The sequence below is a fragment of the Phyllobates terribilis genome, unplaced genomic scaffold (genome assembly GCF_046119375.1).
Source record: "Phyllobates terribilis strain yellow unplaced genomic scaffold, ASM4611937v1 Scaffold_84__1_contigs__length_6523798, whole genome shotgun sequence".
In the NCBI taxonomy this organism is placed as follows: domain Eukaryota; kingdom Metazoa; phylum Chordata; class Amphibia; order Anura; family Dendrobatidae; genus Phyllobates; species Phyllobates terribilis.
In genome coordinates, this window is record NW_027362844.1 from 1289445 (window position 1) to 1311286 (window position 21842).

Consider the following 21842-nt stretch of genomic DNA (forward strand, 5'->3'; position numbering starts at 1 on the left):
GCCTTTGTGTAAAGAATTGTGTGGTGTGAATTTGTTGTCTTTTGAGTTGTTTATGTTTGGTTTGGGAATATGTGATGGGACGAAGGAAAGAGTCTTGTGGTTGATGCTTGCATGTATAAAGGAAGTGTTATGGGATGTGAGGAATGTGTATGTGTTTAAAAGGAAGGAAATTGCTGTAAAGGATAGTGTGAAGGTGATTTTGGGGAAGATGTATGTGTGTTTCCTATGGGACAAAAAGAGGAGAGGGGAAGTGGATGCGGAGGGAATATGGAAAGTTAAAAAGTGGAGATATATTGTTAGTACCTCTTGATTTTTGTTATTGTTGTTTTGAAATATGAAATAAATATTTCCGATGATGATGGGGACAGCAAATTGCGTATTGGATTTGACGCAGCTGTTTTGATGGAATTTTCCTTTGTCTGGTTTCCATAGACTGTGGAATTTCCTCGTCTGAGGAGAAAAAAAAAAAAAAAAAAAAAAAAAAAAAATCTGTTCTTATCAGTTTAATATCTGATACGTCCCCTATCTGGGGACCATATATTAAATGGATTTTTAGAACAGGGAGATGGAAAAAGAGCTTGCTCTGTCCACTCCACGCATTGACCTGGTATTGCAGTATCTCCAGGACCGGTGCACCCCTTCTTTAATGCAGTTTCTAAAATCAGAAAGAATTGAATTCAATGTTTTTTGTTCATTTTGCTTGTTTGTCGGATTTTGGGATGGACTCTTTGGCTTTGCTTTTCTTCTCCTCATTGGATTTTTCATGTTCAAAGTTGCAGAAGCCAGATTACAAGCTCATTTTGGTTCAACTTCAGCAACTGTGCATTGCATTGCCATGTAATGTGATGCAATGCTATCTTTCTAGCTCTCCCTTTTTACTTCCTTTTGGATAAACAGACATATTAGGCAAGCATTTTGGAGCTTTCACCTAAATAACTACAGGTGGTGAGATAAGCTGCACAATATAATTGACCTTTCAGTATATTGTTGCACACACACCATCTATTTAGCAAATGCCCTTGTTATCAACAGCAGCCTTTTAAACTCACCTGAGCTAACAGGTATGTGCGCTGGTTACTCTGCTGCGCTTAAAATTTCTTTTTTGGTTTGCTACAATGCCTTTTCTGAAACGTTGTCTCCTTCTGCTGGAACACTGACTTCTTTCATTTAATGCCTGCAGACTATAAAAGAGAACCCAACCCAAAAAGTTTGGTTGATTAGTCTGTGGCATTCTGTTAAACTGTTGCTTATGGCGGTCTCTGTGAGCTTCTCAGCGACATTCAGCCAGCCAGGTATCCTGCCTGCAGTAGATGGAATGTGGCAATGGAACGCTGGCTGCGCGTGTCATAATAGGCTCTGAGCCTTTATATACCTGTGCACAGCTGCAGCCACCTTCAGTCTGCTGCTGGACTGCCAGCAGCAGCAGCAGCAGGAGAGGTATGTAATCAGGAGCCCTCCTGCTAAGGGTAGACAGCTGCTCGTTCCACCCCACCCCCCGCCTTAATTGGTTCTCCTCCCTTCCAACGGTGTTGAGGCGGGTGGGAACAGCAGGGGGTGAAGGTGCTGTGTTTAAAGAGGTGGAGTTATGCAGATCTAAAACGCGTGGATTGCAGCAGCAGCAAGCCGAAAAGTGCAGGCATGTAAGGGATCTAGAGGTTGACAACATGTCTTCTTAACGGGAGTCCAGGAGCTCATCTCCACAAATGGACTTTTCAGGATCCTTGGGTGGCTCCGTAGTTTGAAACCAATTCTGGTTATCGCTTCTCGGCCTTTTGGCTAAGATCAAGTGTAGTATCTGTTCTTATCAGTTTAATATCTGATACGTCCCCTATCTGGGGACCATATATTAAATGGATTTTTAGAACAGGGAGATGGAAAAAGAGCTTGCTCTGTCCACTCCACGCATTGACCTGGTATTGCAGTATCTCCAGGACCGGTGCACCCCTTCTTTAATGCAGTTTCTAAAATCAGAAAGAATTGAATTCAATGTTTTTTGTTCATTTTGCTTGTTTGTCGGATTTTGGGATGGACTCTTTGGCTTTGCTTTTCTTCTCCTCATTGGATTTTTCATGTTCAAAGTTGCAGAAGCCAGATTACAAGCTCATTTTGGTTCAACTTCAGCAACTGTGCATTGCATTGCCATGTAATGTGATGCAATGCTATCTTTCTAGCTCTCCCTTTTTACTTCCTTTTGGATAAACAGACATATTAGGCAAGCATTTTGGAGCTTTCACCTAAATAACTACAGGTGGTGAGATAAGCTGCACAATATAATTGACCTTTCAGTATATTGTTGCACACACACCATCTATTTAGCAAATGCCCTTGTTATCAACAGCAGCCTTTTAAACTCACCTGAGCTAACAGGTATGTGCGCTGGTTACTCTGCTGCGCTTAAAATTTCTTTTTTGGTTTGCTACAATGCCTTTTCTGAAACGTTGTCTCCTTCTGCTGGAACACTGACTTCTTTCATTTAATGCCTGCAGACTATAAAAGAGAACCCAACCCAAAAAGTTTGGTTGATTAGTCTGTGGCATTCTGTTAAACTGTTGCTTATGGCGGTCTCTGTGAGCTTCTCAGCGACATTCAGCCAGCCAGGTATCCTGCCTGCAGTAGATGGAATGTGGCAATGGAACGCTGGCTGCGCGTGTCATAATAGGCTCTGAGCCTTTATATACCTGTGCACAGCAGCAGCCACCTTCAGTCTGCTGCTGGACAGCCAGCAGCAGCAGCAGCAGCAGGAGAGGTATGTAATCAGGAGCCCTCCTGCTAAGGGTAGACAGCTGCTCGTTCCACCCCACCCCCCGCCTTAATTGGTTCTCCTCCCTTCCAACGGTGTTGAGGCGGGTGGGAACAGCAGGGGGTGAAGGTGCTGTGTTTAAAGAGGTGGAGTTATGCAGATCTAAAACGCGTGGATTGCAGCAGCAGCAAGCCGAAAAGTGCAGGCATGTAAGGGATCTAGAGGTTGACAACATGTCTTCTTAACGGGAGTCCAGGAGCTCATCTCCACAAATGGACTTTTCAGGATCCTTGGGTGGCTCCGTAGTTTGAAACCAATTCTGGTTATCGCTTCTCGGCCTTTTGGCTAAGATCAAGTGTAGTATCTGTTCTTATCAGTTTAATATCTGATACGTCCCCTATCTGGGGACCATATATTAAATGGATTTTTAGAACAGGGAGATGGAAAAAGAGCTTGCTCTGTCCACTCCACGCATTGACCTGGTATTGCAGTATCTCCAGGACCGGTGCACCCCTTCTTTAATGCAGTTTCTAAAATCAGAAAGAATTGAATTCAATGTTTTTTGTTCATTTTGCTTGTTTGTCGGATTTTGGGATGGACTCTTTGGCTTTGCTTTTCTTCTCCTCATTGGATTTTTCATGTTCAAAGTTGCAGAAGCCAGATTACAAGCTCATTTTGGTTCAACTTCAGCAACTGTGCATTGCATTGCCATGTAATGTGATGCAATGCTATCTTTCTAGCTCTCCCTTTTTACTTCCTTTTGGATAAACAGACATATTAGGCAAGCATTTTGGAGCTTTCACCTAAATAACTACAGGTGGTGAGATAAGCTGCACAATATAATTGACCTTTCAGTATATTGTTGCACACACACCATCTATTTAGCAAATGCCCTTGTTATCAACAGCAGCCTTTTAAACTCACCTGAGCTAACAGGTATGTGCGCTGGTTACTCTGCTGCGCTTAAAATTTCTTTTTTGGTTTGCTACAATGCCTTTTCTGAAACGTTGTCTCCTTCTGCTGGAACACTGACTTCTTTCATTTAATGCCTGCAGACTATAAAAGAGAACCCAACCCAAAAAGTTTGGTTGATTAGTCTGTGGCATTCTGTTAAACTGTTGCTTATGGCGGTCTCTGTGAGCTTCTCAGCGACATTCAGCCAGCCAGGTATCCTGCCTGCAGTAGATGGAATGTGGCAATGGAACGCTGGCTGCGCGTGTCATAATAGGCTCTGAGCCTTTATATACCTGTGCACAGCAGCAGCCACCTTCAGTCTGCTGCTGGACAGCCAGCAGCAGCAGCAGCAGGAGAGGTATGTAATCAGGAGCCCTCCTGCTAAGGGTAGACAGCTGCTCGTTCCACCCCACCCCCCGCCTTAATTGGTTCTCCTCCCTTCCAACGGTGTTGAGGCGGGTGGGAACAGCAGGGGGTGAAGGTGCTGTGTTTAAAGAGGTGGAGTTATGCAGATCTAAAACGCGTGGATTGCAGCAGCAGCAAGCCGAAAAGTGCAGGCATGTAAGGGATCTAGAGGTTGACAACATGTCTTCTTAACGGGAGTCCAGGAGCTCATCTCCACAAATGGACTTTTCAGGATCCTTGGGTGGCTCCGTAGTTTGAAACCAATTCTGGTTATCGCTTCTCGGCCTTTTGGCTAAGATCAAGTGTAGTATCTGTTCTTATCAGTTTAATATCTGATACGTCCCCTATCTGGGGACCATATATTAAATGGATTTTTAGAACAGGGAGATGGAAAAAGAGCTTGCTCTGTCCACTCCACGCATTGACCTGGTATTGCAGTATCTCCAGGACCGGTGCACCCCTTCTTTAATGCAGTTTCTAAAATCAGAAAGAATTGAATTCAATGTTTTTTGTTCATTTTGCTTGTTTGTCGGATTTTGGGATGGACTCTTTGGCTTTGCTTTTCTTCTCCTCATTGGATTTTTCATGTTCAAAGTTGCAGAAGCCAGATTACAAGCTCATTTTGGTTCAACTTCAGCAACTGTGCATTGCATTGCCATGTAATGTGATGCAATGCTATCTTTCTAGCTCTCCCTTTTTACTTCCTTTTGGATAAACAGACATATTAGGCAAGCATTTTGGAGCTTTCACCTAAATAACTACAGGTGGTGAGATAAGCTGCACAATATAATTGACCTTTCAGTATATTGTTGCACACACACCATCTATTTAGCAAATGCCCTTGTTATCAACAGCAGCCTTTTAAACTCACCTGAGCTAACAGGTATGTGCGCTGGTTACTCTGCTGCGCTTAAAATTTCTTTTTTGGTTTGCTACAATGCCTTTTCTGAAACGTTGTCTCCTTCTGCTGGAACACTGACTTCTTTCATTTAATGCCTGCAGACTATAAAAGAGAACCCAACCCAAAAAGTTTGGTTGATTAGTCTGTGGCATTCTGTTAAACTGTTGCTTATGGCGGTCTCTGTGAGCTTCTCAGCGACATTCAGCCAGCCAGGTATCCTGCCTGCAGTAGATGGAATGTGGCAATGGAACGCTGGCTGCGCGTGTCATAATAGGCTCTGAGCCTTTATATACCTGTGCACAGCAGCAGCCACCTTCAGTCTGCTGCTGGACAGCCAGCAGCAGCAGCAGCAGGAGAGGTATGTAATCAGGAGCCCTCCTGCTAAGGGTAGACAGCTGCTCGTTCCACCCCACCCCCCGCCTTAATTGGTTCTCCTCCCTTCCAACGGTGTTGAGGCGGGTGGGAACAGCAGGGGGTGAAGGTGCTGTGTTTAAAGAGGTGGAGTTATGCAGATCTAAAACGCGTGGATTGCAGCAGCAGCAAGCCGAAAAGTGCAGGCATGTAAGGGATCTAGAGGTTGACAACATGTCTTCTTAACGGGAGTCCAGGAGCTCATCTCCACAAATGGACTTTTCAGGATCCTTGGGTGGCTCCGTAGTTTGAAACCAATTCTGGTTATCGCTTCTCGGCCTTTTGGCTAAGATCAAGTGTAGTATCTTTCGAAAAGGCGGTTTTGGATGTTGGCCGCCCTAGTAGATTGATACATTATGCACACTGGGGTTTAGGCGCTTGTTAGTACGCCAGGTGGCTAATATAGTCATCTGGTGGAAAGCATGGCCCCCCAGGATCGACGCCGTTGGGCCGGGGAAGATCGAAAGCCCGAAGTGTGAAGTGCCCCAGGAGTGGTGACCCTGGGGTGCCTTAACTCACTGGGATTGGGAACCCCACTTGAGTTTATGGCACATTTGCACAAGCACTTCAAATTTTCTTTCTTCGCACACACCCTTATTCCGGGCCTTCTGGCCTTAGGATGGGGAATTTTTCAATTCCCGGTCGAAGGTCCGGGCAGTATTATACTGTGAAACCTTCACTATTTATTTAATTTCTTTGTCACTGTGTGTCCACTTATTCACGTGTGTCACGTCCTACTAGGATTTTGTCGGGATGCGGTTCCCTTACGGGTTCCTCTCTTGGCAGGTCTAGGGGGGGAGTGTGTGGCCATCAGGTTCCGCTCCCCCCTGAACCCCCCTGGCTCTCCTCTTTCGGGAGGAGAGCGTTGTTGGCTCCCCTCTTCCGGGAGGGGAGCACAGTCTTTGGCTCCCAGTGCCTTGCTCGGGTGAGAACTCGGGCAGGTGCTGGGGGTAAGATTGGGTCGCCTCTGGCTTCGGCTGGAGGTGGCTTTTTGTCCCTGTTCCTCGCTGTGGCCTTTTGGCTCGGAGGGACGGGGAATGGTTTGGGGGACCCTTCTCCTTTTGGAGAGGGTTTCAAGAAGACCAGCATCCTAGTGCACTTTTTTTGTGGCACTTGTCACTTTTTTAAGCGCACTCGGGTTTTGTACACGAATTCGGGCTTTCGATAAAAAAATCTGTTCTTATCAGTTTAATATCTGATACGTCCCCTATCTGGGGACCATATATTAAATGGATTTTTAGAACAGGGAGATGGAAAAAGAGCTTGCTCTGTCCACTCCACGCATTGACCTGGTATTGCAGTATCTCCAGGACCGGTGCACCCCTTCTTTAATGCAGTTTCTAAAATCAGAAAGAATTGAATTCAATGTTTTTTGTTCATTTTGCTTGTTTGTCGGATTTTGGGATGGACTCTTTGGCTTTGCTTTTCTTCTCCTCATTGGATTTTTCATGTTCAAAGTTGCAGAAGCCAGATTACAAGCTCATTTTGGTTCAACTTCAGCAACTGTGCATTGCATTGCCATGTAATGTGATGCAATGCTATCTTTCTAGCTCTCCCTTTTTACTTCCTTTTGGATAAACAGACATATTAGGCAAGCATTTTGGAGCTTTCACCTAAATAACTACAGGTGGTGAGATAAGCTGCACAATATAATTGACCTTTCAGTATATTGTTGCACACACACCATCTATTTAGCAAATGCCCTTGTTATCAACAGCAGCCTTTTAAACTCACCTGAGCTAACAGGTATGTGCGCTGGTTACTCTGCTGCGCTTAAAATTTCTTTTTTGGTTTGCTACAATGCCTTTTCTGAAACGTTGTCTCCTTCTGCTGGAACACTGACTTCTTTCATTTAATGCCTGCAGACTATAAAAGAGAACCCAACCCAAAAAGTTTGGTTGATTAGTCTGTGGCATTCTGTTAAACTGTTGCTTATGGCGGTCTCTGTGAGCTTCTCAGCGACATTCAGCCAGCCAGGTATCCTGCCTGCAGTAGATGGAATGTGGCAATGGAACGCTGGCTGCGCGTGTCATAATAGGCTCTGAGCCTTTATATACCTGTGCACAGCAGCAGCCACCTTCAGTCTGCTGCTGGACAGCCAGCAGCAGCAGCAGCAGGAGAGGTATGTAATCAGGAGCCCTCCTGCTAAGGGTAGACAGCTGCTCGTTCCACCCCACCCCCCGCCTTAATTGGTTCTCCTCCCTTCCAACGGTGTTGAGGCGGGTGGGAACAGCAGGGGGTGAAGGTGCTGTGTTTAAAGAGGTGGAGTTATGCAGATCTAAAACGCGTGGATTGCAGCAGCAGCAAGCCGAAAAGTGCAGGCATGTAAGGGATCTAGAGGTTGACAACATGTCTTCTTAACGGGAGTCCAGGAGCTCATCTCCACAAATGGACTTTTCAGGATCCTTGGGTGGCTCCGTAGTTTGAAACCAATTCTGGTTATCGCTTCTCGGCCTTTTGGCTAAGATCAAGTGTAGTATCTTTCGAAAAGGCGGTTTTGGATGTTGGCCGCCCTAGTAGATTGATACATTATGCACACTGGGGTTTAGGCGCTTGTTAGTACGCCAGGTGGCTAATATAGTCATCTGGTGGAAAGCATGGCCCCCCAGGATCGACGCCGTTGGGCCGGGGAAGATCGAAAGCCCGAAGTGTGAAGTGCCCCAGGAGTGGTGACCCTGGGGTGCCTTAACTCACTGGGATTGGGAACCCCACTTGAGTTTATGGCACATTTGCACAAGCACTTCAAATTTTCTTTCTTCGCACACACCCTTATTCCGGGCCTTCTGGCCTTAGGATGGGGAATTTTTCAATTCCCGGTCGAAGGTCCGGGCAGTATTATACTGTGAAACCTTCACTATTTATTTAATTTCTTTGTCACTGTGTGTCCACTTATTCACGTGTGTCACGTCCTACTAGGATTTTGTCGGGATGCGGTTCCCTTACGGGTTCCTCTCTTGGCAGGTCTAGGGGGGGAGTGTGTGGCCATCAGGTTCCGCTCCCCCCTGAACCCCCCTGGCTCTCCTCTTTCGGGAGGAGAGCGTTGTTGGCTCCCCTCTTCCGGGAGGGGAGCACAGTCTTTGGCTCCCAGTGCCTTGCTCGGGTGAGAACTCGGGCAGGTGCTGGGGGTAAGATTGGGTCGCCTCTGGCTTCGGCTGGAGGTGGCTTTTTGTCCCTGTTCCTCGCTGTGGCCTTTTGGCTCGGAGGGACGGGGAATGGTTTGGGGGACCCTTCTCCTTTTGGAGAGGGTTTCAAGAAGACCAGCATCCTAGTGCACTTTTTTTGTGGCACTTGTCACTTTTTTAAGCGCACTCGGGTTTTGTACACGAATTCGGGCTTTCGATAAAAAAATCTGTTCTTATCAGTTAAATATCTGATACGTCCCCTATCTGGGGACCATATATTAAATGGATTTTTAGAACAGGGAGATGGAAAAAGAGCTTGCTCTGTCCACTCCACGCATTGACCTGGTATTGCAGTATCTCCAGGACCGGTGCACCCCTTCTTTAATGCAGTTTCTAAAATCAGAAAGAATTGAATTCAATGTTTTTTGTTCATTTTGCTTGTTTGTCGGATTTTGGGATGGACTCTTTGGCTTTGCTTTTCTTCTCCTCATTGGATTTTTCATGTTCAAAGTTGCAGAAGCCAGATTACAAGCTCATTTTGGTTCAACTTCAGCAACTGTGCATTGCATTGCCATGTAATGTGATGCAATGCTATCTTTCTAGCTCTCCCTTTTTACTTCCTTTTGGATAAACAGACATATTAGGCAAGCATTTTGGAGCTTTCACCTAAATAACTACAGGTGGTGAGATAAGCTGCACAATATAATTGACCTTTCAGTATATTGTTGCACACACACCATCTATTTAGCAAATGCCCTTGTTATCAACAGCAGCCTTTTAAACTCACCTGAGCTAACAGGTATGTGCGCTGGTTACTCTGCTGCGCTTAAAATTTCTTTTTTGGTTTGCTACAATGCCTTTTCTGAAACGTTGTCTCCTTCTGCTGGAACACTGACTTCTTTCATTTAATGCCTGCAGACTATAAAAGAGAACCCAACCCAAAAAGTTTGGTTGATTAGTCTGTGGCATTCTGTTAAACTGTTGCTTATGGCGGTCTCTGTGAGCTTCTCAGCGACATTCAGCCAGCCAGGTATCCTGCCTGCAGTAGATGGAATGTGGCAATGGAACGCTGGCTGCGCGTGTCATAATAGGCTCTGAGCCTTTATATACCTGTGCACAGCAGCAGCCACCTTCAGTCTGCTGCTGGACAGCCAGCAGCAGCAGCAGCAGGAGAGGTATGTAATCAGGAGCCCTCCTGCTAAGGGTAGACAGCTGCTCGTTCCACCCCACCCCCCGCCTTAATTGGTTCTCCTCCCTTCCAACGGTGTTGAGGCGGGTGGGAACAGCAGGGGGTGAAGGTGCTGTGTTTAAAGAGGTGGAGTTATGCAGATCTAAAACGCGTGGATTGCAGCAGCAGCAAGCCGAAAAGTGCAGGCATGTAAGGGATCTAGAGGTTGACAACATGTCTTCTTAACGGGAGTCCAGGAGCTCATCTCCACAAATGGACTTTTCAGGATCCTTGGGTGGCTCCGTAGTTTGAAACCAATTCTGGTTATCGCTTCTCGGCCTTTTGGCTAAGATCAAGTGTAGTATCTGTTCTTATCAGTTTAATATCTGATACGTCCCCTATCTGGGGACCATATATTAAATGGATTTTTAGAACAGGGAGATGGAAAAAGAGCTTGCTCTGTCCACTCCACGCATTGACCTGGTATTGCAGTATCTCCAGGACCGGTGCACCCCTTCTTTAATGCAGTTTCTAAAATCAGAAAGAATTGAATTCAATGTTTTTTGTTCATTTTGCTTGTTTGTCGGATTTTGGGATGGACTCTTTGGCTTTGCTTTTCTTCTCCTCATTGGATTTTTCATGTTCAAAGTTGCAGAAGCCAGATTACAAGCTCATTTTGGTTCAACTTCAGCAACTGTGCATTGCATTGCCATGTAATATGATGCAATGCTATCTTTCTAGCTCTCCCTTTTTACTTCCTTTTGGATAAACAGACATATTAGGCAAGCATTTTGGAGCTTTCACCTAAATAACTACAGGTGGTGAGATAAGCTGCACAATATAATTGACCTTTCAGTATATTGTTGCACACACACCATCTATTTAGCAAATGCCCTTGTTATCAACAGCAGCCTTTTAACCCCTTAAGCCCCGCGGGTGGTTTGCACGTTAATGACCGGGCCAATTTTTACAATTCTGACCACTGTCACTTTATGAGGTAATTACTCTCGAACGCTTCAACGGATCCCCCTGATTCTGAGATTGTTTTTTCGTGACATATTGTACTTCATGATTGTGGAAAAATTTCTTCGATATCACTTGCGTTTATTTGTGAAAAAAACGGAAATTTGGCGAAAATTTTGAAAATTTTGCAATTTTCAAAATTTGAATTTTTAAGCCCTGAAATCAGAGCGATATGTCACACAAAAGAGTTAATAAATAACATTTCCCACATGTCTACTTTACATCAGCACAATTTTGGAACCAAAATTTTTTTTTGTTAGGGAGCTATAAGGGTTAAAAGTTGACCAGCGATTTCTCATTTTTCCAACAAAATTTACAAAACCATTTTTTTAGGGACCACATCACATTTGAAGTCACTTTGAGAGGTCTTTATGACAGAAAATACCCAAAAGTGACACCATTCTAAAAACTGCACCCCTCAAGGTGCTCAAAACCACATTCAAGAACTTTATTAACCCTTCAGGTGCTTCACAGGAATTTTTTGAATGTGGAAGAAAAAAATGAACATTTAACTTTTTTCACAAAAATGTTAATTTAGACCCAATTTTTTTTATTTTCACAGGGGTAACAAGAAAAAATGGACCCCAAAATTTGTTGTGCAATTTCCCCTGGGCACGCAGATACCCAATATTTGGGGAAAAAATACTGTTTGGGCGCACGGCAGGGCTCGGAAGGGAAGGAGCGCTATTTGACTTTTTGATTGTAAAATTTGCTTGAATAATTAGCGGACGCCATGTTGTGTTTGGAGAGCCCATGTGTGCCCAAACTTTGGAGCTCCCCCACAAGTGACCCCATTTTGGAAACTAGACCCACCAAGGCACCTTTCTAGATGCATAGTGAGCACTTGGAACCCCCAGGTGCTTCACAAATTGATTCGTAACAATGAAAAAGTGAAAAAAAAAACACTTTTTCATTTTTATGAATCAATTTGTGAAGCACCTGAGTGTTCCAAGTGCTCACAATGCATCTAGATAGGTGCCTTGGGGGGTCTAGTTTCCAAAATGGGGTCACTTGTGGGGGAGCTCCAATGTTTGGGCACACAGCGGCTCTCCAAACGCAACATGGTGTCGCTAACAATTTGAGCCGATTTTCCGTTAAATTTGTTAGAGGACACCATGTTGCATTTAGAGAGTCCCTGTGTGCCCAAACATTGGAGCTCCCCCACAAGTGACTCCATTTTGGAAACTAGACCCCCCAAGGCACCTATCTAGATGCATAGTGAGCACTTGGAACCCCCAGGTGCTTCACAAATTGATTCGTAACAATGAAAAAGTGAAAAAAAAAACACTTTTTCATTTGTATGAATCAATTTGTGAAGCACCTGAGGGTTCCAAGTGCTCACTATGCATCTAGATAGGTGCCTTGGGTGGTCTAGTTTCCAAAATGGGGTCACTTGTGGGGGAGCTCCAATATTTGGGCACACAGCGGCTCTCTAAATGCAACATGGTGTCCGCTAACAAATTTAACGCAAAATTGGCTCAAATTGTTAGCGACACCATGTTGCGTTTGGAGAGCTGCTGTGTGCCCAAACATTGGAGCTCCCCCACAAGTGACCCCATTTTGGAAACTAGACCCCCCAAGGCACCTATCTAGATGCATAGTGAGCACTTGGAACCCCCAGGTGCTTCACAAATTGATTCGTAACAATGAAAAAGTGAAAAAAAAAACACTTTTTCATTTTTATGAATCAATTTGTGAAGCACCTGGGGGTTCCAACTGCTCACTATGCATCTAGATAGGTGCCTTGGGGGGTCTAGTTTCCAAAATGGGGTCACTTGTGGGAGAGCTCCAATGTTTGGGCACACAGGGACTCTCTAAATGCAACATGGTATCCGCTAACAAATTGAATGGAAAATCGGCTCAAATTGTTAGCGGACACCACATTGCGTTTGGAGAGCTTCTCTGTGCCCAAACTTTGGAGCTCCCCCACAAGTGACCCCATTTTGGAAACTAGACCCCCCAAGGCACCTTTCTAGATGCATAGTGAGCACTTGGAACCCCCAGGTGCTTCACAAATTGATTCGTAATAATTAAAAAGTGAAAAAAAAAAACACTTTTTCATTTTTACGAATCAATTTGTGAAGCACCTAGGGGTTCCAAGTGCTCACTATGCATCTAGATAGGTGCCTTGGGGGGTCTAGTTTCCAAAATGGGGTCACTTGTGGGGGAGCTCCAATGTTTGGGCACACAGGGACTCTCTAAATGCAACATGGTATCCGCTAACAAATTGAATGGAAAATCGGCTCAAATTGTTAGCGGACGCCACATTGCGTTTGGAGAGCCCCTCTGTGCCCAAACTTTGGAGCTCCCCCACAAGTGACCCCATTTTGGAAACTAGACCCCCCAAGGCACCTTTCTAGATGCATAGTGAGCACTTGGAACCCCCAGGTGCTTCACAAATTGATTCGTAATAATGAAAAAGTGAAAAAAAAAACACTTTTTCATTTTTACGAATTAATTTGTGAAGCACCTAGGGGTTCCAAGTGCTCACTATGCATCTAGATAGGTGCCTTGGGGGGTCTAGTTTCCAAAATGGGGTCACTTGTGGAGGAGCTCCAATGTTTGGGCACACAGGGACTCTCCAAATGCAACATGATATCCGCTAACAATTTGAGCCGACAATTTGTTAGCGGGTATCATGTTGCATTTGGAGAGTCCCTGTGTGCCCAAACATTGGAGCTCCCCCACAAGTGACCCCATTTTGGAAACTAGACCCCCCAAGGCACCTATCTAGATTCATAGTGAGCACTTGGAACCCCAGGTTCTTCACAAATTGATTCATAAAAATGAAAAAGTGTTTTTTTTTTCACTTTTTCATTTTTACGAATCAATTTGTGAAGCACCTGGGGGTTCCAAGTGCTCACTATGCATCTAGAAAGGTGCCTTGGGGGGTCTAGTTTCCAAAATGGGGTCACTTGTGGGGGAGCTCCAAAGTTTGGGCACAGAGGGGCTCTCCAAACGCAATGTGGTGTCCGCTAACAATTTGAGCCGATTTTCCATTCAATTTGTTAGCGGATACCATGTTGCATTTAGAGAGTCCCTGTGTGCCCAAACATTGGAGCTCCCCCACAAGTGACCCCATTTTGGAAACTAGACCCCCCAAGGCACCTATCTAGATTCATAGTGAGCACTTGGAACCCCAGGTGCTTCACAAATTGATTCATAAAAATGAAAAAGTGTTTTTTTTTTCACTTTTTCATTTTTACGAATCAATTTGTGAAGCAACTGGGGGTTCCAAGTGCTCACTATGCATCTAGAAAGGTGCCTTGGGGGGTCTAGTTTCCAAAATGGGGTCACTTGTGGGGGAGCTCCAAAGTTTGGGCACAGAGGGGCTCTCCAAACGCAATGTGGTGTCCGCTAACAATTTGAGCCGATTTTCCATTCAATTTGTTAGCGGATACCATGTTGCATTTAGAGAGTCCCTGTGTGCCCAAACATTGGAGCTCCCCCACAAGTGACCCCATTTTGGAAACTAGACCCCCCAAGGCACCTATCTAGATTCATAGTGAGCACTTGGAACCCCAGGTGCTTCACAAATTGATTCATAAAAATGAAAAAGTGTTTTATTTTCACTTTTTCATTTTTACGAATCAATTTGTGAAGCACATGGGGGTTCTAAGTGCTCACTATGCATCTAGATAGGTGCCTTGGGGGGTCTAGTTTCCAAAATGGGGTCACTTGTGGGGGAGCTCCAATGTTTGGACACACAGGGGCTCTCCAAACGCAACATGGCGTCCGCTAACAATTTGAGCCGATTTTCCATTCAATTTGTTAGCGGACACCATGTCGCGTTTGGAGAGCCCGTGATGTGCCTAAACAGTGGAGCTCCCCCACAAGTGTCCCCATTTTGGAAACTATACCCCTCAAAGATTTTATTAAGGTGTATAGTGAACATTTTGAACCCAGAGGTACGGCACATTATTTGTTTACATTAGGTCATCATATTGAATAAGTTTTCATTATTCTTGAGCGCAAGTGCTCGCTACTTGAGTTTGCATCGGGTACTCAGGTATGCACCATGTACAGCGTGTGCTCGAGTGACATGCTCGAGTCCCTGCTCCGCATGTTTCACGGTTATTAGACACCCAAAAAAAAACATGCGGGGATCGCTCGTGCATGGCAGGCAATCCCCATAAAGTTTTTTGGCCGCGAAGCATATGGGGCAGAGACTCGAGCATGTCACTCAAATACCCACGATACTAAATGCATACCAGAGCACCCGATGCAAACTCAAGTAGCGAGCACTTGCTCTCAACACTAGTCGCCATATCGTCATCTTTTTTTCTTACTTTTGAAAAAAATCCCAACCCCAGCCCTAACCCTAGCACAACCCTAGCCCCAGCACAACCCTAGCCCCAGCACAACCCTAGCCCCAGCACAACCCTAGCCCCAGCACAGCCCTAGCCCCAAACCCAGCCCTAACCCTAGCCCAATCCTAACTCAAGAGTTTATTTTTGACGCCGTTCCTTGTGCGGTATAAGTGATTAGACGACTTTATTCTTCGGGTCGGTGTGATTACAGCAATGCCAGAATCATATGGGGTTTTTATGACTGACAGCTGTCACACACTAAAAGACGCATTTTTTGTAAAATCTAGTTTTTGCATCGCCATATTTTGAGAGCTATAATTTTTCCAGATTTTGGCAGACAGTCATGTGATGGCTCGTTTTTTGCAGGATGACTTGACGTTGTTATTGGTGCCATTTTCAGGCACGTGACATTTTTTGATCGCTTTCTATTCCGATTTTTGGGAGGCAGAATAAACAAAAACCAACAATTCAGGAATTGTTTTTTTTTTTTTTTTTATTCTGTTCCGCGTGTGGTAAAATTGATGAGGCAGCTTTACTCTTCGGGTCAGTACGTTTACAGCGGTACCACATTTGTATCATTTTTCTATGTTTTGGCGCTTATACACAATAAAAGCTATTTTATAGAAAAAAATATTTTTTAGTATCGCTTTATTCTGAGAGCTATAACTTTTTTATTTTTCGGCTGATGGAGCTATATGGCGGCTTGTTTTTTGCGGGACGAGATGACGTTTTCAGCGGTATCATTTTTATTTATATGCGTCTTTTTGATCGCGTGTTATTCCACTTTTTGTTTGGCGGTATGGTGATAAAGCATTGTTTTTTGCTTGGTTTTTTTTTTTTTTTTTTACCGTGTTCACTGAAGGGGTTAACTAGTGGGACAGTTTTATAAGTCAGGTTATTCCGGACGCGGCGATACCAAATATGTGTACTTTTATTGTTTTTTTTTTATTTTTTTTATAATCATATTTATTGATGGGTACATTATATTTTTATTTTTGGTGTATTAATTTTTTTATTTTTTTATAATATTTTTGCACATTTTTTTTTTTTTTTTTCCACTTTCACACAGTTTATACACTTTATTACTTTGTCCCACTCTGGGACTTTCACTTTTTTTTTTCTGATCGCCTGCATGGCACAGGAATGGAGCACCATCCCTATGCCATGCAAGCTGTCAGAAATGCACAGTGTGAAGATTGCTTGGAGATGCACTGCGCATGTCCAAGCAATCTTCCTGCTCTCTGGTGACCCGGATGTTGTCATGACGACATCGGGTCGTCATGGCAACACCCGGGAAGCCTTTGCAGACTGCGCTGGAAGCCGGAAGAGGAGGTGAGTATCGCCGATCACCTCCCCTTGCCCCCGCAATGCCGCGATCGACTTCGATCGACTTCGATCGCAGCATCGCGGGGGTTAATGTGCTGGGAGCGGTGCGTGACCGCTCCCTGCACATAGTACCGGGTGTCAGCTGTGACAATCAGCTGACACCCGGCGGCGATCGCGCCCGCACAGCCTGTGTGCGGGCGCGATCGCGATGACGTACTAATACGGGTCTGGCTCTTAAGTCCCAGGGCACAGACGCGTATTAGTACGTCAGATGTTATTAAGGGGTTAAACTCACCTGAGCTAACAGGTATGTGCGCTGGTTACTCTGCTGCGCTTAAAATTTCTTTTTTGGTTTGCTACAATGCCTTTTCTGAAACGTTGTCTCCTTCTGCTGGAACACTGACTTCTTTCATTTAATGCCTGCAGACTATAAAAGAGAACCCAACCCAAAAAGTTTGGTTGATTAGTCTGTGGCATTCTGTTAAACTGTTGCTTATGGCGGTCTCTGTGAGCTTCTCAGCGACATTCAGCCAGCCAGGTATCCTGCCTGCAGTAGATGGAATGTGGCAATGGAACGCTGGCTGCGCGTGTCATAATAGGCTCTGAGCCTTTATATACCTGTGCACAGCAGCAGCCACCTTCAGTCTGCTGCTGGACAGCCAGCAGCAGCAGCAGCAGGAGAGGTATGTAATCAGGAGCCCTCCTGCTAAGGGTAGACAGCTGCTCGTTCCACCCCACCCCCCGCCTTAATTGGTTCTCCTCCCTTCCAACGGTGTTGAGGCGGGTGGGAACAGCAGGGGGTGAAGGTGCTGTGTTTAAAGAGGTGGAGTTATGCAGATCTAAAACGCGTGGATTGCAGCAGCAGCAAGCCGAAAAGTGCAGGCATGTAAGGGATCTAGAGGTTGACAACATGTCTTCTTAACGGGAGTCCAGGAGCTCATCTCCACAAATGGACTTTTCAGGATCCTTGGGTGGCTCCGTAGTTTGAAACCAATTCTGGTTATCGCTTCTCGGCCTTTTGGCTAAGATCAAGTGTAGTATCTGTTCTTATCAGTTTAATATCTGATACGTCCCCTATCTGGGGACCATATATTAAATGGATTTTTAGAACAGGGAGATGGAAAAAGAGCTTGCTCTGTCCACTCCACGCATTGACCTGGTATTGCAGTATCTCCAGGACCGGTGCACCCCTTCTTTAATGCAGTTTCTAAAATCAGAAAGAATTGAATTCAATGTTTTTTGTTCATTTTGCTTGTTTGTCGGATTTTGGGATGGACTCTTTGGCTTTGCTTTTCTTCTCCTCATTGGATTTTTCATGTTCAAAGTTGCAGAAGCCAGATTACAAGCTCATTTTGGTTCAACTTCAGCAACTGTGCATTGCATTGCCATGTAATGTGATGCAATGCTATCTTTCTAGCTCTCCCTTTTTACTTCCTTTTGGATAAACAGACATATTAGGCAAGCATTTTGGAGCTTTCACCTAAATAACTACAGGTGGTGAGATAAGCTGCACAATATAATTGACCTTTCAGTATATTGTTGCACACACACCATCTATTTAGCAAATGCCCTTGTTATCAACAGCAGCCTTTTAAACTCACCTGAGCTAACAGGTATGTGCGCTGGTTACTCTGCTGCGCTTAAAATTTCTTTTTTGGTTTGCTACAATGCCTTTTCTGAAACGTTGTCTCCTTCTGCTGGAACACTGACTTCTTTCATTTAATGCCTGCAGACTATAAAAGAGAACCCAACCCAAAAAGTTTGGTTGATTAGTCTGTGGCATTCTGTTAAACTGTTGCTTATGGCGGTCTCTGTGAGCTTCTCAGCGACATTCAGCCAGCCAGGTATCCTGCCTGCAGTAGATGGAATGTGGCAATGGAACGCTGGCTGCGCGTGTCATAATAGGCTCTGAGCCTTTATATACCTGTGCACAGCAGCAGCCACCTTCAGTCTGCTGCTGGACAGCCAGCAGCAGCAGCAGCAGGAGAGGTATGTAATCAGGAGCCCTCCTGCTAAGGGTAGACAGCTGCTCGTTCCACCCCACCCCCCGCCTTAATTGGTTCTCCTCCCTTCCAACGGTGTTGAGGCGGGTGGGAACAGCAGGGGGTGAAGGTGCTGTGTTTAAAGAGGTGGAGTTATGCAGATCTAAAACGCGTGGATTGCAGCAGCAGCAAGCCGAAAAGTGCAGGCATGTAAGGGATCTAGAGGTTGACAACATGTCTTCTTAACGGGAGTCCAGGAGCTCATCTCCACAAATGGACTTTTCAGGATCCTTGGGTGGCTCCGTAGTTTGAAACCAATTCTGGTTATCGCTTCTCGGCCTTTTGGCTAAGATCAAGTGTAGTATCTGTTCTTATCAGTTTAATATCTGATACGTCCCCTATCTGGGGACCATATATTAAATGGATTTTTAGAACAGGGAGATGGAAAAAGAGCTTGCTCTGTCCACTCCACGCATTGACCTGGTATTGCAGTATCTCCAGGACCGGTGCACCCCTTCTTTAATGCAGTTTCTAAAATCAGAAAGAATTGAATTCAATGTTTTTTGTTCATTTTGCTTGTTTGTCGGATTTTGGGATGGACTCTTTGGCTTTGCTTTTCTTCTCCTCATTGGATTTTTCATGTTCAAAGTTGCAGAAGCCAGATTACAAGCTCATTTTGGTTCAACTTCAGCAACTGTGCATTGCATTGCCATGTAATGTGATGCAATGCTATCTTTCTAGCTCTCCCTTTTTACTTCCTTTTGGATAAACAGACATATTAGGCAAGCATTTTGGAGCTTTCACCTAAATAACTACAGGTGGTGAGATAAGCTGCACAATATAATTGACCTTTCAGTATATTGTTGCACACACACCATCTATTTAGCAAATGCCCTTGTTATCAACAGCAGCCTTTTAAACTCACCTGAGCTAACAGGTATGTGCGCTGGTTACTCTGCTGCGCTTAAAATTTCTTTTTTGGTTTGCTACAATGCCTTTTCTGAAACGTTGTCTCCTTCTGCTGGAACACTGACTTCTTTCATTTAATTCCTGCAGACTATAAAAGAGAACCCAACCCAAAAAGTTTGGTTGATTAGTCTGTGGCATTCTGTTAAACTGTTGCTTATGGCGGTCTCTGTGAGCTTCTCAGCGACATTCAGCCAGCCAGGTATCCTGCCTGCAGTAGATGGAATGTGGCAATGGAACGCTGGCTGCGCGTGTCATAATAGGCTCTGAGCCTTTATATACCTGTGCACAGCAGCAGCCACCTTCAGTCTGCTGCTGGACAGCCAGCAGCAGCAGCAGCAGGAGAGGTATGTAATCAGGAGCCCTCCTGCTAAGGGTAGACAGCTGCTCGTTCCACCCCACCCCCCGCCTTAATTGGTTCTCCTCCCTTCCAACGGTGTTGAGGCGGGTGGGAACAGCAGGGGGTGAAGGTGCTGTGTTTAAAGAGGTGGAGTTATGCAGATCTAAAACGCGTGGATTGCAGCAGCAGCAAGCCGAAAAGTGCAGGCATGTAAGGGATCTAGAGGTTGACAACATGTCTTCTTAACGGGAGTCCAGGAGCTCATCTCCACAAATGGACTTTTCAGGATCCTTGGGTGGCTCCGTAGTTTGAAACCAATTCTGGTTATCGCTTCTCGGCCTTTTGGCTAAGATCAAGTGTAGTATCTGTTCTTATCAGTTTAATATCTGATACGTCCCCTATCTGGGGACCATATATTAAATGGATTTTTAGAACAGGGAGATGGAAAAAGAGCTTGCTCTGTCCACTCCACGCATTGACCTGGTATTGCAGTATCTCCAGGACCGGTGCACCCCTTCTTTAATGCAGTTTCTAAAATCAGAAAGAATTGAATTCAATGTTTTTTGTTCATTTTGCTTGTTTGTCGGATTTTGGGATGGACTCTTTGGCTTTGCTTTTCTTCTCCTCATTGGATTTTTCATGTTCAAAGTTGCAGAAGCCAGATTACAAGCTCATTTTGGTTCAACTTCAGCAACTGTGCATTGCATTGCCATGTAATGTGATGCAATGCTATCTTTCTAGCTCTCCCTTTTTACTTCCTTTTGGATAAACAGACATATTAGGCAAGCATTTTGGAGCTTTCACCTAAATAACTACAGGTGGTGAGATAAGCTGCACAATATAATTGACCTTTCAGTATATTGTTGCACACACACCATCTATTTAGCAAATGCCCTTGTTATCAACAGCAGCCTTTTAAACTCACCTGAGCTAACAGGTATGTGCGCTGGTTACTCTGCTGCGCTTAAAATTTCTTTTTTGGTTTGCTACAATGCCTTTTCTGAAACGTTGTCTCCTTCTGCTGGAACACTGACTTCTTTCATTTAATGCCTGCAGACTATAAAAGAGAACCCAACCCAAAAAGTTTGGTTGATTAGTCTGTGGCATTCTGTTAAACTGTTGCTTATGGCGGTCTCTGTGAGCTTCTCAGCGACATTCAGCCAGCCAGGTATCCTGCCTGCAGTAGATGGAATGTGGCAATGGAACGCTGGCTGCGCGTGTCATAATAGGCTCTGAGCCTTTATATACCTGTGCACAGCAGCAGCCACCTTCAGTCTGCTGCTGGACAGCCAGCAGCAGCAGCAGCAGGAGAGGTATGTAATCAGGAGCCCTCCTGCTAAGGGTAGACAGCTGCTCGTTCCACCCCACCCCCCGCCTTAATTGGTTCTCCTCCCTTCCAACGGTGTTGAGGCGGGTGGGAACAGCAGGGGGTGAAGGTGCTGTGTTTAAAGGGGTGGAGTTATGCAGATCTAAAACGCGTGGATTGCAGCAGCAGCAAGCCGAAAAGTGCAAGCATGTAAGGGATCTAGAGGTTGACAACATGTCTTCTTAACGGGAGTCCAGGAGCTCATCTCCACAAATGGACTTTTCAGGATCCTTGGGTGGCTCCGTAGTTTGAAACCAATTCTGGTTATCGCTTCTCGGCCTTTTGGCTAAGATCAAGTGTAGTATCTGTTCTTATCAGTTTAATATCTGATACGTCCCCTATCTGGGGACCATATATTAAATGGATTTTTAGAACAGGGAGATGGAAAAAGAGCTTGCTCTGTCCACTCCACGCATTGACCTGGTATTGCAGTATCTCCAGGACCGGTGCACCCCTTCTTTAATGCAGTTTCTAAAATCAGAAAGAATTGAATTCAATGTTTTTTGTTCATTTTGCTTGTTTGTCGGATTTTGGGATGGACTCTTTGGCTTTGCTTTTCTTCTCCTCATTGGATTTTTCATGTTCAAAGTTGCAGAAGCCAGATTACAAGCTCATTTTGGTTCAACTTCAGCAACTGTGCATTGCATTGCCATGTAATGTGATGCAATGCTATCTTTCTAGCTCTCCCTTTTTACTTCCTTTTGGATAAACAGACATATTAGGCAAGCATTTTGGAGCTTTCACCTAAATAACTACAGGTGGTGAGATAAGCTGCACAATATAATTGACCTTTCAGTATATTGTTGCACACACACCATCTATTTAGCA

At 44.8% G+C, this 21842-nt stretch overlaps 8 non-coding genes and 5 pseudogenes across 8 annotated transcripts; all 13 read left to right on the plus strand.

Annotated features, from left to right (window-relative positions):
* Positions 1 to 440: 440 nt before the first annotated feature.
* On the plus strand, positions 441 to 641 carry LOC141197572 (U2 spliceosomal RNA; annotated as a pseudogene).
* Positions 642 to 1756: 1115 nt separating this feature from the next.
* LOC141197431 (U2 spliceosomal RNA) lies at positions 1757 to 1947 on the plus strand. Its single transcript, XR_012269686.1, has one exon. It is a non-coding gene; the product is annotated as a U2 spliceosomal RNA (small nuclear RNA).
* A 1118-nt stretch (positions 1948 to 3065) lies between these two features.
* LOC141197432 (U2 spliceosomal RNA) lies at positions 3066 to 3256 on the plus strand. Its single transcript, XR_012269687.1, has one exon. It is a non-coding gene; the product is annotated as a U2 spliceosomal RNA (small nuclear RNA).
* Positions 3257 to 4371: 1115 nt separating this feature from the next.
* On the plus strand, positions 4372 to 4562 carry LOC141197433 (U2 spliceosomal RNA). The gene has a single exon (XR_012269688.1). It is a non-coding gene; the product is annotated as a U2 spliceosomal RNA (small nuclear RNA).
* A 1115-nt stretch (positions 4563 to 5677) lies between these two features.
* On the plus strand, positions 5678 to 5769 carry LOC141197599 (U2 spliceosomal RNA; annotated as a pseudogene).
* A 789-nt stretch (positions 5770 to 6558) lies between these two features.
* Positions 6559 to 6737, plus strand: LOC141197548 (U2 spliceosomal RNA; annotated as a pseudogene).
* Positions 6738 to 7852: 1115 nt separating this feature from the next.
* Positions 7853 to 7944, plus strand: LOC141197600 (U2 spliceosomal RNA; annotated as a pseudogene).
* A 789-nt stretch (positions 7945 to 8733) lies between these two features.
* Positions 8734 to 8912, plus strand: LOC141197561 (U2 spliceosomal RNA; annotated as a pseudogene).
* Positions 8913 to 10027: 1115 nt separating this feature from the next.
* Positions 10028 to 10218, plus strand: LOC141197434 (U2 spliceosomal RNA). The gene has a single exon (XR_012269689.1). It is a non-coding gene; the product is annotated as a U2 spliceosomal RNA (small nuclear RNA).
* Positions 10219 to 17362: 7144 nt separating this feature from the next.
* LOC141197436 (U2 spliceosomal RNA) lies at positions 17363 to 17553 on the plus strand. Its single transcript, XR_012269691.1, has one exon. It is a non-coding gene; the product is annotated as a U2 spliceosomal RNA (small nuclear RNA).
* A 1115-nt stretch (positions 17554 to 18668) lies between these two features.
* LOC141197437 (U2 spliceosomal RNA) lies at positions 18669 to 18859 on the plus strand. The gene has a single exon (XR_012269692.1). It is a non-coding gene; the product is annotated as a U2 spliceosomal RNA (small nuclear RNA).
* Positions 18860 to 19974: 1115 nt separating this feature from the next.
* On the plus strand, positions 19975 to 20165 carry LOC141197438 (U2 spliceosomal RNA). Its single transcript, XR_012269693.1, has one exon. It is a non-coding gene; the product is annotated as a U2 spliceosomal RNA (small nuclear RNA).
* A 1115-nt stretch (positions 20166 to 21280) lies between these two features.
* On the plus strand, positions 21281 to 21471 carry LOC141197439 (U2 spliceosomal RNA). The gene has a single exon (XR_012269694.1). It is a non-coding gene; the product is annotated as a U2 spliceosomal RNA (small nuclear RNA).
* Positions 21472 to 21842: the final 371 nt, after the last annotated feature.